The sequence below is a fragment of the Bombina bombina genome, chromosome 6 (assembly GCF_027579735.1).
Source record: "Bombina bombina isolate aBomBom1 chromosome 6, aBomBom1.pri, whole genome shotgun sequence".
Taxonomy (NCBI): Eukaryota; Metazoa; Chordata; class Amphibia; order Anura; family Bombinatoridae; genus Bombina; species Bombina bombina.
In genome coordinates, this window is record NC_069504.1 from 859,913,153 (window position 1) to 859,924,514 (window position 11,362).

The window sequence follows — 11,362 nt, forward strand, 5'->3', positions numbered from 1 at the left end:
CTAGCCCCTCAAAGGAGATTTCCCGCAGTTTTATAGTGAGGCGCAAACTACATTGCTGTGATGGCCAATGGAACTGGGGATTATGCAGAGTCAGCCAAGATAATCCTAATACTATAAGATATAATGGGGATTCTATAACATCAAATTTAAGGACCTCTTAATGAAAAATCCCAACAGAAACTGTCAGAGGTAAGGTCTCAAAATGCATTATCCAGATCCCAAAGGATGACCATCGATACTGGCTACCTTAAATAACTGTGTCTTAGTACGAGAAGGAAGTTGAATCTTAATCCTATTGAACATCTTTGAGATGAGCTGGAAAGGGAAATTCGCTGCAGCCCTACACCTCCGTCGAATCTCAAGGAGTTGCATGACACTCATGTCTGCATGGTACACAATACCTCCACAACGTTTTCAGCATCTTGTTAAATCCATGCCTTGACAAATTCAGGCTGTTTAGAAGGCTAAAGGAGACTAAACACGTTACTAGGTTGCTGTGCCTAATAAAGTGTATGTATCGCTGCCTTTTTTTTCCCTAACACCTGAGACCTCATATCTTTGAGCCTTTATAACTTTTGTGTGCTATATTTTTTTTAAATAATTTTTACTAGATGGTGATATTATGAGTTTAAGTGTACTTTGTAAAGTATTTTTGATGTGTTTTGAGCAACTTTTTTGTTTTGCAAAACAGATAACTCTGAAGACACAGTGATCATTCTAGCATTTACTTTTAACTCGTAATACCAGCAGTAAACCTGACGAACGCAAACACCTGCGATAAATCCCTCGCAAGCAAACGTTAAGGCTCCACTCATAATCTGGCCTACAATGTATAATTTTGTTTTTCTGGATAAATCTAGTTTTGAATTTTGATTGATTTATTTTTTTAACTGAATTGTTCTTATATAGCGCAGATCAGAAAGATAAAATATATTTCCCAGGAAATGACCATGCGTGAGACTGCCCTACTTCCTATGCCTGCTTCTATTGTGGTAACTATATAGCCAAAGGTATTAATGATTCAAACAGCTCAAATAGTGCTGGGTGATTGCGTTGAATTCCCAACCATTACTGTAGCACCAAGATTATTCTTTTTTTTTTAATATGTTTATTTATTTTTCCATCAGTATCAATATAACTGTAACAGAGCTCATTTGCTCATATTTTGCACCACGCAGGGTAAGAAAGAAATTTTTTTTTTCCAATCATGTATACAGAAATAAAAAGATAAATATCTAGCATTTATGCCTAGACAATAACCAGGTTCCGTGCCCATTACCTTATGGACATCACACAGTAAATAAACATTGTAAGTAGGCTAAAGAAAAAAAAAAAAGGAAGAAAAGAAAAAAAAAAAACAAAATGCTGTGTTGCGTCTAAATACAGTTATTACATTTTGTTCTCATTAACCAGATCGGAAAAAAAGAAGAAAAAGAGAAAGAAAAACAGCAAAAACAAACAAAAAAAAAAAAAAAAAAAGCCACCTCCTCCTCCACCACGCCACGTAAAGGTGTCTTATAATCTAAGAGTCCCCCAATTTTTCAAAGCCAGGATACTGGAAATAGTTCTCTTAATATCAGACCTTCAAAGTAGTCTGTTTTGTGGAATGCCTTAGTGAGTATATATTGCATGGGAAGTGTATATGTCTGGATAATATTTTCCCATTTATTGAAAAAACGTTGGGTTGGTTTATTGTGTAGGTTTGACACATTATATTGTTCAAATATGATCTGTTGTCTTACTGCTTCTAGGAAAATCTTAAAAGGTATTGTTCTGGTCTGCTTCCAATTTCTTAGAATTAAATTCCGACCTATAAGTATAATAGTATTGACCAAATCATAGTTCTGGGCTGTTATGTTTAGAAAAAAAATGTTTATAGGTTCCAGAACTAAATGTTCAGGGCAAAATTTATTTAGCCAAAAGTTAACCTTCTGCCAGAATTGCCTTATTTTGGGGCATAACCAGAAACAATGCATCAGATCAGCCCTAGGCATTGAGCATTTGTGGCATATTCCCGAGCTTTCTGAAGACCATGCTGCCAATCTTTTTGGCGAAATATAGGCGTTGTTAAGTAATTTTAGAAAAGATTCGTGCCAAGAGGAACGGAGGGGGGCTTTAATCAGCCATTGGATACCCTTCTTAATGTGATCCCCGTTAAGTTCTGGGAAATGTTTTGCCCAATAACCTATATATTGTTCATTATTTAATTGACCTTGTTTTGCCAATAAAATTTTGTATAATAATGATATTGAGTGCTTTCCTTGCTTGTATATATTGATATAGTCTCCAATTTGTTTAAAACCTACTGGCCAATTCTCTAACTTAGCTTTCTTGTTAGCAAAGTGGCGTAGCTGGAGATATGCGAAAAAGCTCTCCTTCTTGGGGAGATCAAATTCTCTAGCAATACTCTCAAAGGTTCTTAGATTAAACCTTTGGTCAAAGACTTGTAGAAATTTGTCAAATCCTTTATCCGCCCATTCTTTAAATACCTGATAGTCGCATCCGGCTATAAACTCGCGGTTCCCTCTGATCGGAAGATAGGGGGAAATAGAAAAATTAATTTTAAGATATTTACATGTCATTTGCCATGCTTTAATCACGTTATATATACTGATAAACCTTTTGATGCTGTCTGGGAGTTCTATAAGAGTGCAATGTAAAATTGCTTTACATGCAAACGGATATATTAAGCTCTCTTCCAGAGTTAAGTTAGTTAGTACCTCGGTTGACAGAAGCCAATCCACCGCATTCCGAGCCAAGATGGCCATGTTATATAATCTAATGTCCGGGAAAGCTAGCCCCCCATGTTCCCTCAGTTGTGACAATTTTTTAATGGCTATCATGTGTCGCGACTTGCTCCAAAGAAATTTAGCACATAATTGATTGAATATTTTAATGTCTTTTGCCTTAATGAATAATGGCAAATTATTCATAATATAAATTATCTGAGGGAATAGGATAGATTTAATCATAGCTATTTTAGCAGACAAGGAAATAGGGAGTAGTGCCCATCTTTGCAACTTGTTTTTAAGTCGTGAAAAGAAGGGCGTAAAGTTAACTCTATACCAACAATTAGGATCTTTATGTAACATGATTCCTAGATATCTAATCTGCGTAACCTCTCTTAGCTCATATTGTGTCTTGCTATCCATGTTTTTGTGTATCCATAGAATCTCTGATTTAAGCGTATTGACTTTGTAGCCCGAAATACTACTAAATAAATCTAATGCCTTGAACGCAGTAGGGATATTTCTATGTGTTTGTTGGAAGTAAAGAAGTAGATCATCAGCATATAAGGCAAGCACAAACTTCTGAGATCCAATCTTTATTCCCTCCAGTTCTTGTCTGAGATAAATTGCTAGTGGCTCAATGGCTACATTAAATAGGAGGGGTGATAAGGGACACCCCTGGCGCGTTCCCTTCTCTAATTTGAAAAAATCTGATTGAGTATTGTTGACCAGTATCGAAGAGATGGGGTAGTTGTATATGGCTTTAATGAATTCAATCAATTTACCTGAGAAGCCAAACTTTTCAAGGGAAGTATACAAATGTTCCCATATTATAGAGTCAAATGCCTTCTCCGCGTCGACCACAACCATAGCAAGATCATCATGATACGCTGGTTTTTCCTTATGCAATTTGTTCCAAAAATATTCTATTAGCATATATGTTTTACGAATGTTTTTTGTTGGTGATCTATCATACATAAAACCGGCCTGATCTTGATGTATAATTTTACATAGTATATCCTTCAAACGATTTGCAATTATTACTGTTAATAGTTTATAGTCTGTATTCAACAGAGAGATAGGTCTGTATGACCCTGGATCTGATAAGATTTTGTCTTTTTTTGGGATAAGGGTTATGATCGACGCGGAGAAAAATCGAGACATTATTTTCCCATCTATGAAATATGAGTTAAATAAACAAGTCAGTATGGGTGCTATATCTGTCTTCAACATTCTATAGAACTCCGCGGGTATTTGATCAGGCCCGGGAGCTTTTCCAAGTTTAGAATCTTCAATTGCTTTTATGACTTCGGCTAACGATATGGGATCATTTATTGACTTAGCTTGCTCTAGTGTAATCTGTGGACACTCAATCTTATCCCAGAATATCTTACTTGCTTCTGTATCTATAATTTTGGCAGCATATATGTTCTTATAATAATCTAGGAAAACCTTACTAATATCGTTCGTTTGGGTGAAGTTCTGACCTCCCCAGCTAATATTCCCGATCACATTCTTCTGGTTCCTAGCTTTGTCTAGCCTAGCCAAATATTTAACAGATTTCCCATAGCGTCCGCCATAAATAGCGCTCATTCTAGCTTCCTGCTGTATGTTTTTTGCAGCCATAAATAAATCTCTTTCTTGGCGTGCACTATGATACTTATCCCAGTGCTTTTTTAATGGATTATTTATATAGTTTTGATATGCCCTCGAGACCGTTTTTGTCAATTGATTTTCCCGAGCCCTAATCTTTTTTTTTTTGCTAACCATGTATAGTTTGATCTCCCCTCTTAGAAAGGCCTTTGCTGCCTCCCAAAACACCTCATATTTATTCGCATAACCTTGATTATTTATACAATACTCACGCCACTTGCTCTTTATCCACATTTGAAATGCTTTATCATTTATCATATACTTTGGAAAATAAAAATTATTTCCTTTGATCCCCTGGCTTTCTCTATTCCCTACTGATAACGTTAATATGGCATGGTCCGATAATATGATTTCACCGATTTCTGCACTCACATCATCTCTCAAAAGAGCATTAGAAATTAAGAAAAAATCAATACGGGAGAAGGATCTGTGCGAGTGTGACTCGCAGGTGAAGCTTTTGCCCGCAGGGTGGTGGATACGCCATATGTCGTGGAGTTTTAATTCCTTGCATATTTGGAAAAACAGTCTAGAATTCTGTATTGACCTACCCCTCTGCTTATAAGGGAATCTATCCAATGAAGGTATTGGGGTTAGATTGAAGTCACCCGCTAATATTACATTGGGTGATTCATGCAGAATTAATCTTGCAATTATATCATTCCAAAACAATTGGTCTGAGGTGTTAGGGCCATAAACATTACACAGTACATATTTTACATTAAAAATTTCTATGTTAAGGATAATCCATCTATTATTGACATCTAGTTGTATATCATGAATTCTATATTCCAGATCCTTGCTAATTAAGAAAGCAACCCCTCTTTTCCTCCCGGCACAATCTGATGCTATAACTTGTCCAACCCATTTGCACTTAAGTTTCTGCGCTTCAATACTTTTGAGGTGTGTTTCCTGCACCCATGCTATATCAGGATTCAGTTTGGCAAGATGCTTAATCACTAACTTCCTCTTTTTAGGTGACGTGATCCCACCTATGTTCCATGAAACGAACTTAATCATCCTCATCTTATTTGTCTGAGTGTATTAGTACCCCTCTAATACGCAATTTAAACTTTATATATGTTTGGAGGGGGAGGAGGAGGGAGGTAGCGAGTGCAAGAAAGGGGGAGGCAGAGGAGAGGCAAGCGGGAGAAAAAAAGAAGAGAAAAAAAAAAAAAGAAGAAGAAAACAATAAAACTCCCTAAGTATTAAAAACATTTTCGAATTCGGAAACATTTGCTTAAAAGTCCTAGATAAAGTACAGAAATAACTTAAATACTTTATTAGGACAGGTCTGTTATAATTTTCTCTCATGTTACTTCTATTTGTACCTAATCGATGCGCCCTTTCAACTACAATGGGGGCTTTATCAATAGAAATACCCAGGGCGAGAGGTAATGTGGCGGTTCTCGGCCTCTGGGGTCGCCGCCCCACTCTGTACACTTCCGACCTCCTATGCCCTCTGTGTCTCTCGGGCTCTGCTACCGTCGCCCTCTCTGTGAAACAGGTCAATTTGGGCAGTCTTGAGAGATCGATACTTGTGCCTCGCTTGTGCTTCCGAATTCGGCTCTTGCAACTGAGCCACTTTGCTTGTTCCACAGTTCCGCCACAAGCACCTCTGACTAGTGCGGTTGCCCTAGGAAGTAGTCCCACTCCAACAACGGGCATATGGCAGGGAGAAGTGCAGTACGAGCCCTCAGCATACACGCTCAGTTACCACGAGCGGTGCGTGGCTCCTCCCACCGGAACCGGAACCTCCCCAAGATTATTCTAAGGCACCAACACTCCAGATTCATCACTCGTAATCTGGCCCACAGTATGATAAGAAGTCTTATTGGTTATATTTCTTTTGAAAATAGAATATTGTAATGTTTACCTGCATTTAGGTTGTTTATGGTATTTGATTAGGGAAGTGCATATATTTAATCCCATCCAGCCCTACTACAGATTTATCAAAAAATCCTTTCTCCTAACTGGGCACTTCATTAAAGCACTTTATTTAAGAAGCTGCACAACTTAATAAAATAGGTAGAATGCTTGCTAGACTTACCAAACTAACTAAAACTCCTAATTTCATAGCGGCTATCAAGAACCAAAATACAATAGTATCTGACACAAAAGGTATACAACAGACCTTTAGACATTATTACTCAGATCTTTATAAAGCCCAAACCGTCAATCCCTTACATAGAGAAGTCTTCTGGGAATCCATTACGCTCCCTCAGATCTCAGAGAGTCAGCGCCATTTATTAAACTCCCGCATCTCAGTAGAAGAAATTGAGAAAGCAATAGGAAACATGACCTTAGAAAAAGCTCCCGGGCCGGATGGACTCCCGGGAGAGTTTTATAAGCTGCTTCAGAAAGAAGTAGCGGGAGCACTGTCTGAGCTCTTCAATAATATCATGGAAGGGGAATTGAGAGAAGCAGGGAGATTCACCGAAGCCAATGTTAGTCTGATACACAAACCAGGCAAGGACCATCTAAATCCAGCCTCATATAGGCCGATCTCACTCATGAATTCGGACTATAAACTTTTTACAAAAATCTTGGCAGGGAGATTAGCAGTAATTTTACCAGACATTATCCACGAGAATCAGTCAAAAGGTAGATCAGCAGTAAAAAATGTCAGAACACTCCAAATCATATTAACACACTACTGGAATAAAAAGACACAAAGGCCAATTATGGAGGTAGACGAGGCATGTGTACTGCTTGTGGACGCAGAAAAGGCCTTTGACAAGGTCCTTTGGGAACATCTTTTTTGTACCATTAGGAAATTCGGAATCGAAGGGCCCTTTATTGAGGCACTACAGACCCTATACTCCAACCCACAGGCAGCAATTTTGGTGAATGGGTCTCTCTCCCAACCATTCACACTGGAGAGGGGCACGAGGCAGGGGTGTCCCTTGTCACCCCTCCTCTTTGACCTGGCTCTAGAGCCCCTAGCGATAAAAATTAGAGCACAAACAGAGGGCCTCAAACTAGGCACAACCACACTGCATCTCTCACTCTTCGCGGATGACATGGTCCTATACATACAAAATCCCAGTTCCAACATACCCAAATTAATAGATATCATCAGTAAATTCAGTCAAGTGTCAGGCTATAAAATGAATACTGATAAGACAGAAATCATCTGGCTGACTGACAACACTGTGGTACCTGACTTTCAATGTAATTTTAAAGTGGCAGGGAAATCCTTTCGGTATCTAGGGGTAGACCTGTCATTAAACCCAGATGACTGGTATGTAGCCAACTACAACCCACTAAAAAGAGAAGCCATGGATCTAATCACTCATTGGGCTAAGCTTCCACTTTCAATTTCAGGCAGGATAGGTCTCATAAAAATGATCCTGTTTCCCAAAATGTTGTATAAAATGCAAATGTTGCCAATAGTACTCAGTAAAATAGATCTGAAATTTTGGAACTCACTATTTCTCTCCTTCATCTGGGCCAATAAGAAACATAGAATTAAATCAGACAGAATGAGAAGTACTACTGACTCGGGAGGCATGGGAGTCCCAGACATAGAACTATATAGCTGGACAACTCAAGCTAAATACGTATTAGATTGGTTGACAGGAGGGAGCAAGTTTACAATCCCTGACTTAGAGCGCCAACTTGTAGCACCATGGTCGCTGGCTATGTTGCCACATCTGCAGGCCACAAAGATTGATAAACACCTCACACAGCATGCACTAATTCAGCAACCTCTGTTCGCATGGAGGAAAATATGTAACAAACTGCAGTTTAATCATGAAACTTCTACATACATCCCATTACAGGGGAATCCCAATTTTATTCCAGGGTTGTCCACGCAAGCCTTCAGGGACTGGGAGGCACTGGGACTAAATGTAGTATCTAAGTTACTGGAGGGGGATGGAAAGACAATACACACATTTGCATACTTGCAGGAAAGATATGCCCTACCGAGATCACACCACTTCGCATACCTCCAGGCGAGACACTATGTATCCATGCTTCTAGAATCTGATACATTTTTGGGGAATGAGCAGACGATCTACCAGTTATGTAAGCTATACACACAAGGGAACACGTCAATCACCCCAATTTACAAAGCACTGACAAAGGCAAACAATGAGAACACACAAAAACATATTGGAGATAGATGGTCTGCACTGTTAAATGACGAGGTTTCGGCTGCCCAAGTCAAACATAGCATCCAAAAGATCCAAAAAGCCACACTATCCATGGATCATAGGGAGTCCCACACCAAGTTATTGGAAATGGCCTATATCACACCCAAACTATACAAGGCATGGGAAGCAGAATCGGCCGGGGCTTGCCCGAAATGTAAACAAGCCAATGCAGATCTCTTACATATGATCTGGACGTGCCCCAGACTGGTGAGGTTCTGGGGGATGGTCCAGCACTGGATGCGAACCATTGGAGTCACAGTCACTACACTAACGGTTAGATCAATTGTTTTCTTAGACTGTCAGAACTTAAACAAAACAAATACACAATTCGCACATATGGTGATTATACAGGCTAGGAAAATCATCCTCAAAAACTGGTTAAAGGATGTGGCCCCAACCTTGACACAGCTTAAGAGAGAAATACATAGACAAATGCTCTACGAGCAGGTGCACACCATGGGGGATGCCCAACAACGCACAAAACGTTTCATGAGAAAATGGGAGGTTTATTTGCACACCCTAGATCAAAATCAACAGCTACAAGTACTCTACCCGATTCGTAACACCGACTACATTCTTGAAGCACAGCTAAGGGGGGAGTGGAGGCTTGATTTTGATGGTTATGTCTCATCCCGAGAAAGCAGGCACTAATACATTCAAAACAGATGGATGGGATGACACCCCGGGGATGAGGAATAGCGATGGAGTTAAAGGTTAGGAGGAGATAGGCAGGATAGAAAAATAAAGTTAAAATGCAGGGACGTGTGTTGGTCCAGTTCATTGTCCTACATTCTTATTTTCTGTCCTACCCTTTACTGTAAAGACGTCTCTATGAGTGGAATAGATGTTTATATCTTTTACTATGTATACCAGATGTCAAAGTTTACTTGTTGGACTGGAATTGATGCATGTTCTTGAATAAATAAAGATTTTCAAAAAAAAAAAAAAAAAAAAAAGAAGCTGCACAACTTCTTGAAGTCATATTGACAAATGGTTTAAGCAGGAGCACTATGGGATAACTCATTTATGATAGAGCAGTTCCTATAGAAAGTAAAACTATTACACAATTACTTGTGAGCTGTCCCGCTACTTAACAATGTACCCTATATGTCACTGGTCGTTAAGGGTTTTTTTCAGGACATAATAGCACAAGTCTAGCAAGAACACGCTATTAATTCCCTCCCTCCAGCAGGCTTTGTGGAATAGAGCAGTCTTTACACTGGTAGCAAGACCGCGATATAAAACAATCAAGTCCCAAAAAAAGGCCAGCGACATACAGGGTACGTCGCTGGTCCTTAAGGGGTTAAGCAAATAAAACTCTGATGGTCTTGAGTGCAATAGCTGACCCATCACTATTGATAGCAACAGAGCTGTCACTAAACTGCAGCATTGTCTATATCAGTAGTGTATTACATAGGATCCAGGCCATACTGTATACCTCAAATGGCAGTATGTCTTTTATTTCCATCGTTTTCTTTTTTTTCTGTGCTTCTTATCTCTCAGCATGAAACTCTACTGTTACAGAGACTGAAAACCTCAGCAGTTAGAGGCTGATTCTCTAGACCTTGCCAGATCAGACGTGGTTTTTCACGCTGACCCTCTTTTATAAAGTAATGGAGTTAACAGAAAAAGGGACACTTTGCTCCATAGAGTGAAGTTAGCAGTGAGTGGGGGGTACTTTAAAAATTAAATCCTGCAGCCAATATAAATCACATTAAGCTGCTTTCTATGTATAGTGTCTTACAATCGCTTCTTTTTTCCTTCGCATATGTTTTTCTATTAGGGTATTAAGTATTTTGAGTGTTTTTAGAAAAGCTCTTCACCTTCTAGCTGACAAGAAAAAACTGTGAAATATGCAGTGCAAAAATCTTTACATAAATAGGGGTAGATTTATCAAATGTCGGGCGGACATGATCTGGTGAAATGCTTGTGCAATGCTGCCCCCTGCACATTAGCAGCCAATCGGTCGCTAGCAGGGGGTGTCAATCATCCCGATCGTATCCGATCGGGATGATTGCAGTCCGCCACCTCATACGTGGTGGATAAGTTAAGGAGCGGTGGTTTTATGACCGCTGCTTCTTAACTTAAAGTGACAGTCAACACCAGAATTTTTATTGTTTTAAAAGATAGATAATCCCTTAATTACCCATTTCCCAGTTTTCCATAACCAACACAGTTATAATAATACATGTTTTACCTCTGTGATTACCTTGTATCTAAGCCTCTGCTGACTGCCCCCTTATTTCAGTTCTTTTGACAGACTTGCATTTTAGCCAATCAGTGCTCACTCAGTTATAAGTTCACGTGCTTGAGCTCAATGTTATCTATATGAAACACATGAACTAACAACCTCTAGTGGTGAAAAACTGTCAAAATGCATTTAGATTAGAGGCGGCCTTCAAGGTCTAAGAAATTAGCACATGAACCTCCTAGGTTTAGCTTTCAACTAAGAATACCAAGAGAACAAAGCAATACAAGCTACATAAGGGGTTGTGGAATAGACCTCCCACCCATTACAGAAATACGGGATGGTTAAAAGCTCTGGTTCTCTGTTTACTTACCATGCATTTCTCAGTAAATTTAATATAAAAGCATTGTAGATAATGTTTATGTTAGTTTTTTTTTAATGAACTCAGACAGGGGTATTTTATATATTTTATTTCTATAAACTCAATTTAAATGTTAATTGCTGTGGTATAACAGACTATGATGTCACCAAAAGTGCAAGTACATTATTCTTAATTTATATTTTTAACACATAATTTCCAATGTGCAAAATAATTATTAGTATTAGTGCAGAACACTTTGATGCACAGAAAATGA